Raw genomic sequence first — 6,343 nt, 5'->3', positions numbered from 1 at the left:
AGTAGTTGCCCCTTGAACAAGTTCCACATATCATTTACACTCTTGCCTTGGAGTCTACTTTTCCAAGCCACACATCCTAAGTCATGCCTCACCGCATCATAATTTCCCTTACCCCAGCTATAACTCTTGCCCTGTCGTCCTCACTTATCCCTCTCCATCACGAGTGTAAAAATCACCGAATTATGGTCACTATCCCCAAAGTGCTCACCTACCTCTAATTCTAACACCTGGCCTGGTTCGTTACCCAGAACCAAATCCAGTATGGCCTCTCCTCTTGTTGGCCTGTCTACATATTGTGTCAGGAAACTCTCCTGCACACATTGAACAAACACTGTCCCATCTAACGAACTTGAGCTATAGCTTTCCCAATCAATATCAGGAAAGTTAAAGTCCCCCATAACAACCACCCTATTACTGTCACTCATCTCCTGAATCACTTTCCTATCCTTTCTTCAATGATTCTAGGACTATTAGGAGGCCTGTAAAAGACTCCTAACAGGGTGACCTCACCTTTCCTATTCCTAACCTCAGCCCAAACTACCTCAGATGGCAAGTCCTCATCCATCGTCCTTTCCACCACTGTAATACTATCTTTGACAAGCAATGCCACACCTCCCCCTCTTTTACCCCCACCTCTGACCCTACTGCCTTTGTGAGGCATTTGGATGGGTATATGAATAGGAAGGGTATGGAGGGATATGGGCCAGGTGCTGGCAGGTGGGACTAGATTGTGTTGGGATATCTGGTCAGCATGGATGGATTGGACCAAAGGGGCTGTTTCCATGCTGTACATCTCTATGACGATGACTCTATAAGTAACAAAGAGGATTGGTGAGGGAAGAGCAGTGAACATGATCTGTATGGATTTCAGGCAGGTGTTTGACAAGGTTCCTCATGGTAGACTCATTAGCAAGTTAGATCACACGGAATACTGGGAGAACTAGATACTTGGATATAGAACTGGCTTGAAGGTAGAAGACAGAGGGTAATGGTGGATGGTTGCATTTCAGACTGGAGGCCTCGGACCAGTGGTGTGTGTCACAAGGATCGGTGCTGGGTCTGCTGGTTTGTCATTTATATGAATGATTTGGATGTGAATATAGGAGGTATAATTATAAAGTTCACAGCTGGAGGGATTAAGCTACAGGGAGAGGCTTAACAGGCTGGGGCTGTTTTCCCTGGAGCGTCAGAGGCAGTGACCTTATAGAGATTAGAAAATGATGGGAGGCATGGATCGTGTAAATAGACAAGGTTTTTTTCCCTGGGGTGGGGGAGTCCAGAACTAGAAGGCATAGGTTTAGGGTGAGTGGGGAAAAATTTGCAAGAGACCTGAAGGGCAACATTTTCATGTGGAGGGAGGTGAGTGTGTGGAATGAGCTGCTAGAGGAAGAGGTGGTGGTTGATACAATTACAACATTTAAAAGGCATTTAGATGGGCATATGAATAGAAAGGGTTTAGAGGGGATATGAGCCAAATGCTGGCAAATGGGACTAAATTAGTTTGGGCTAACTGGTTGATATGGACGGGTTGGACAAAGTCCGTTTCCATGCTGTACATCTCCATGACTCTATGACATGGACTGCAGAGGTTCAAGAAACAGCTTATCGCACCTCAAGGCCAACTGGGAATGGGTAATGAATGCCAGCAAGCCAGTGACATTCATGTCCCATGAGTGAATAAGTAATTTAAAAGTTAAGGAGGCAAAAGCAGACTTAGAAATCTTAATGCAGAGTCAATTTGATTTTTTGAAAAGGAAATCATGTTCTGCGAGGAAATAGCAAACAATGTTGATAAAGGTGAATCTGAGGATGTGGTTAACTTGAATTTCCAAAAGGCATTTGACAATATGCCACAGCAGAGATGAAGCACACAAATTAAGAGCTCGGTTGGTGACCTGTGACAGGTAGAGTGCCACAGGGACCAACATTTACCATCTGTAACAATGACTTTGTTGAAGGAACTGAATGTAAGGTTTGCCAGTGTATTTGCAAACGACACAAAGAGAGGCAAAAGACTAAGTTGTGAGGAGGAAAATAACTTATTCATAGCTTTTTGCAGATTCTCAAGTGAGCTGCCCACTTTGATATGAGTAATAGGGAAAAAACATATGATTTAAATGAAGAAGACTGAGTTTGAGTCTGTGGAATTCCCTACCCAGAAATAGCGAAGGCATGGCCATTGAAAACCTTTCACTTTTCTTCCCGCGTATTTTATTTGAATCTTATTGATGTTGCCATCAGTAGAGCTGACCTACTTTCTCTTACTCAAATTTATTCACACCTATTTTACATCTCAACCACACCAATACCACCATTAGGTAGTGCCTTGTCTCCTTCACCATCTGTTATACTTAGTTCTTTGTCAACAGCATGAAAAAAATCATTTTCCGTCCCCTTCAGTTCCAAACAGTCATATTCTTCATTGATAAGGTTGAGATTTAAAAGTAGATTTGAGGCTGGATGAATCATGACTGAATCAAATCAGTCATTGCCTCTAAATCAAATCAGAGGCAAAGCAGGCTCAAGGGACTGAATGGCCTAGCATGTTCCTACTTCATATGTTTGTTTGTATATGTTAAGATCAACTCGGCAAAAGTGGGTATTGCAGATGCTGGAGATTAGAGTCAAAATTAGAGTAGTGCTGAAAAAGCACAGCAGGTCAGGTAGCATTCGAGAACCACGAAAATCGATGTTTCAGGCAAAAGCCCTTCATCAGGAATTCTTAATGAAGGGTTTTTGCTCCTTGGATGCTGCCTGACCTACTGTGCTTTTCCAGCACCACTCTAAGCTTGACTTGATAGGTGTTAAGGCTGCTTTATAGATAAATGTTTCTGATTTTAGGAAACCCATTTTACACAGCCTGGGTCTAATGGTGACTCCAGTCCCATATTGTCATGGCTGACTTTCAAATGATTAAACTATTACATAAATTGTGATTCAAGACAGACCCTCATCAGGGCCAGTAAAGAGCAATAGTGTTAATGACTTTCCCATCCAGACATATAAATCCACTCACTTTTAGTCATATTTGCATCTATGATTTAAATATCAGTAAAAAGATGATAAACCACCCCAATCCCAGTTTATCAAGGTGGTAATCCTGGGTTTAACGATCTTAAAAAAGTTTGAGAAGAAAGATGTGGAGTGAGAAACACGTTAATGAATTTCAATTTTGCTGCACTGCACTAAGAAAAAGGTGTTTGTACCTTGGAGGGAGCAGAAGAAACTTAAATGAAGATTTTGAAGAACATTTTCAAGAACATTTTCAGAAAATAAAAATCAAATTTACTGAACAGGTCACCACAGGATCATCCTCCTCTTTTTTACACCGTGCTCTGTTTTATGTAAAAAGAACATAACCAGTAAAATTGATTCATTTATGACAAATCCATGCTCTAATATTTATGATGCAGCAGTTACAAAAACAACTGTATATGACTCAGCTTGTGGGATATGGAAAGGAAAATGAGAAAACGCTCATGCAAGCTTCCAAACTAGAAGACTTGATCATCCATTTATAATGAGACATAATAGCAGGAGATGGTATAGCATTGATTAGTGACTAGATAGGTCAGACCATTATAGTGATAAATATAGTGATTAATAAAACATTTAACTAATGAATCAACGTGTGCCAAAGGTGGAATCATGAGATATTTATGCTGGTTTCAGCAGAGGCCACAGCAGATCAAGCAAATGTGCCAGAGGTAGTTACTGACAGCAGTACACATGTCTCTCACCTGTCAAAGTTAGACTGCGGAAAAAAGAAAGTATAAAATGAGAAATTACAAACTGCAACATTTATTCATGAATACCTCGGAGAGACAATTGCAAGAAATACATGGCATTGCAATCTTAACGAACAACATATGAGGCCAGAAATCTACAGTGTTTCCAGGACTGTAAAAGACTAGAGAGATGGAATGGGATGACATAATGAAGAAGCTTGAAAAGGATGTGGGTTACAGATTGGAGGCAGTGTCAGATTAAGAGCCAACAAAAGTCAGCATGGGTGGGTTGAGTGAATGGGATCAGCTGCAAAGACTCATAGGCAGAAATTGTTATGATGTGCACTAGTTTATGTAGGTGGAAAATATGAGGTAAGCCCAGATTCATTGAAATAGCCAATTCTAGCCATGAATAGACCTTTCAGAGGCAGATGAACTGAGACAGTACAGAGAGCTGGAGGGGAATCACACAATGTCTTGGGGGTTGAAGTTGTGATCTGAAACTCAACATTAAAAATAAGATCTGAACCATTTTCTCAGCTTATGTCTGTAGGTGACTGAAAGCACAACAATGGGTCAGTATTCAGAGTCAAAAGTTGTGGTGCTGGAAAAGCATAGCTTGTCAGGAAGCATCCGAGGAGCAAGAGAGTCGACGTTTCAAGCCTAAGCTCTTCATCAGGAATGTGGTTGGGGTTAGGGTAGGGGTCTGACCGGCTGTGATTTCCCAGCAGCACACGTTTTGACTCTGATCTCCAGTACCTGCGGTCCTCCTAGTGGGTGTAGTATTGGCAATCAGATCATAAATTTTTCAAACTGTTTCCTGTAAAAGCAGCACATTTTTACTACAGCTTCCTCCACCACCCCACACTTTTGTCTCCTTTAATGCCATTTATGATTAGTTTATTATTTATGCATTTGTGACATTTTATTGAATGTTATCTCAAAGCCTGAGATAAGTGTACCGCAATTCATTATTTACTGTAAAAGATTGTTTTATGCAGAACAATTTGTGCCAATGCCATTCTATTTAATATTCACATTTCATAACGATTTGATTTTTTTTTCTTTATTCTCCCACAAGATGGCGGTGGGAACTCAGTATTTGGCACGGTCTGGAGTCAAGACCAGGCACAGACTGGAGGTTAGGTGCGAGCAGGGACTGAATTGGAATGAGCATTGCTCTGAACTTTCTATTTCTCTACCTTTTAATTTATTTCTACAATCTGAAATGCTGGACTTTTTATTTCTTTATTTTTCTACCCTTTTTTTTCCCAAGTAGCCCGTGTTGAAGACTCTGTATGTAGGTACCTTGTATATGAGACGGTGCCATAAGCGGGGACTTGTAAACATTTCACTATATTCACTGGAGTACATATGACAATAAAGCTAATTCAATTCAATTCGAGTGGTTTGCTGGGTCATTTCAGAAGGCAGTGAAGAGACAGATTCAGTGTTGCGAGTCTGGAGTCATATGTAGGTCAGACCAAGAAAGAAACAGGAGATTTGATATCCCCGAATCCCTGAAGAATATTAGTGAACAAGGTGAGTTTTTTTCCCCAATACCAATGATAGTCCGATGGTTACCATTGTTGAAATTAGTTTTCATTCTAGATTTATTAATTGAATTTAAAATTCCACCAGCTGGCGTGCTGGGATTTGAACCAGTGGCCCCATGCATTTGGATGGCAAGTTCAGTGAATATGAACATGTAGCACCACCTCCCCTTAACATAATAATTAATGTAAAGGGCTAAATGGTTGTAATTGGCTTAATTTGGAATAATCATTACCTCAACTGGGAGGGCTTTGGCCTCCTGTTGCTCCTCAGATTGATCCATTAAGAAAATATCCTCTTTCGCTTCTTCCCTGTTAAAGATACATATCAGTCAGAAACTCAAACGTCACCTTGAAATTACATGGCTAATACAGGCGTCTTAACTGAACACACAAAAGGAGTAAAATTCTGAGGAAGTCAGTTTGAGATACTGTGCTTTGCCGTTGCATTGCTACAGATTTACACTGCATGCTGCCTTTTACATTCTTAAGACACATCGCATGCAGACATTCATGAACGTCATTGGAACAGCCAATTTTCAAGGTAGCAAAAAGTACATATAATGATTTCAGCAGTGGATAAGGCAATTCAGGTCAGTGTTGCAAATGTTATGGAGATTAAAAGGGTGCAATCCTAGAGGTAAAAATCACACAACACCAGGTTATAGTCCAACAGGTTTAATTAGAAGCACACTTTTTTTTTTCAAAAATATATTTTATTCATAAAATATTTTGATGGTCTGAACAGATGGTCATGCCATACATACGTAAACATTTGCATACAGAGATCAGAATTTATCATTTGTATACACAGGTCTGTACGTTTATCAATCATATATCCATATGTTTAGCTGAGGCGTCAGAGCCCAAATGACTGCGTGGGGCCCCTGTTCTTAGGCAGGCAGATGTTACACGGTGGTCTTTCCCCACCGCGCCTTGGCGGCAGCTGCCCCAAGCTTCAGCGCGTCCCTCAACACGTAGTCCTGGACCTTGGAATGTGCCAGTCTGCAACACTCAGTCGGGGTCAACTCCTTCAGCTGGAAGATCAACAGGTTTCGGACC

At 40.9% G+C, this 6,343-nt stretch overlaps 1 long non-coding RNA gene across 3 annotated transcripts in view; it reads right to left on the bottom strand.

The window, feature by feature from the left end:
- LOC122540732 overlaps positions 1–6,343 on the bottom strand; it is a 93,885-nt gene that overhangs the window by 30,592 nt on the left and 56,950 nt on the right. For 2 of the 3 annotated variants that reach the window (XR_006309392.1, XR_006309394.1), the window contains exon 3: positions 5,518–5,593. This is a non-coding gene — a long non-coding RNA (uncharacterized LOC122540732). Of the gene's footprint in view, positions 1–3,740; positions 3,755–5,517; positions 5,594–6,343 lie in introns of all 3 variants that reach the window. The other variant, XR_006309393.1, reaches the window with a different exon arrangement.

This window comes from Chiloscyllium plagiosum, chromosome 35, assembly GCF_004010195.1.
Source record: "Chiloscyllium plagiosum isolate BGI_BamShark_2017 chromosome 35, ASM401019v2, whole genome shotgun sequence".
NCBI classification, from domain to species: Eukaryota; Metazoa; Chordata; class Chondrichthyes; order Orectolobiformes; family Hemiscylliidae; genus Chiloscyllium; species Chiloscyllium plagiosum.
Note: the sequence above shows the minus strand (reverse complement) of the source record. Positions and strands in the feature narration are given on the sequence as shown.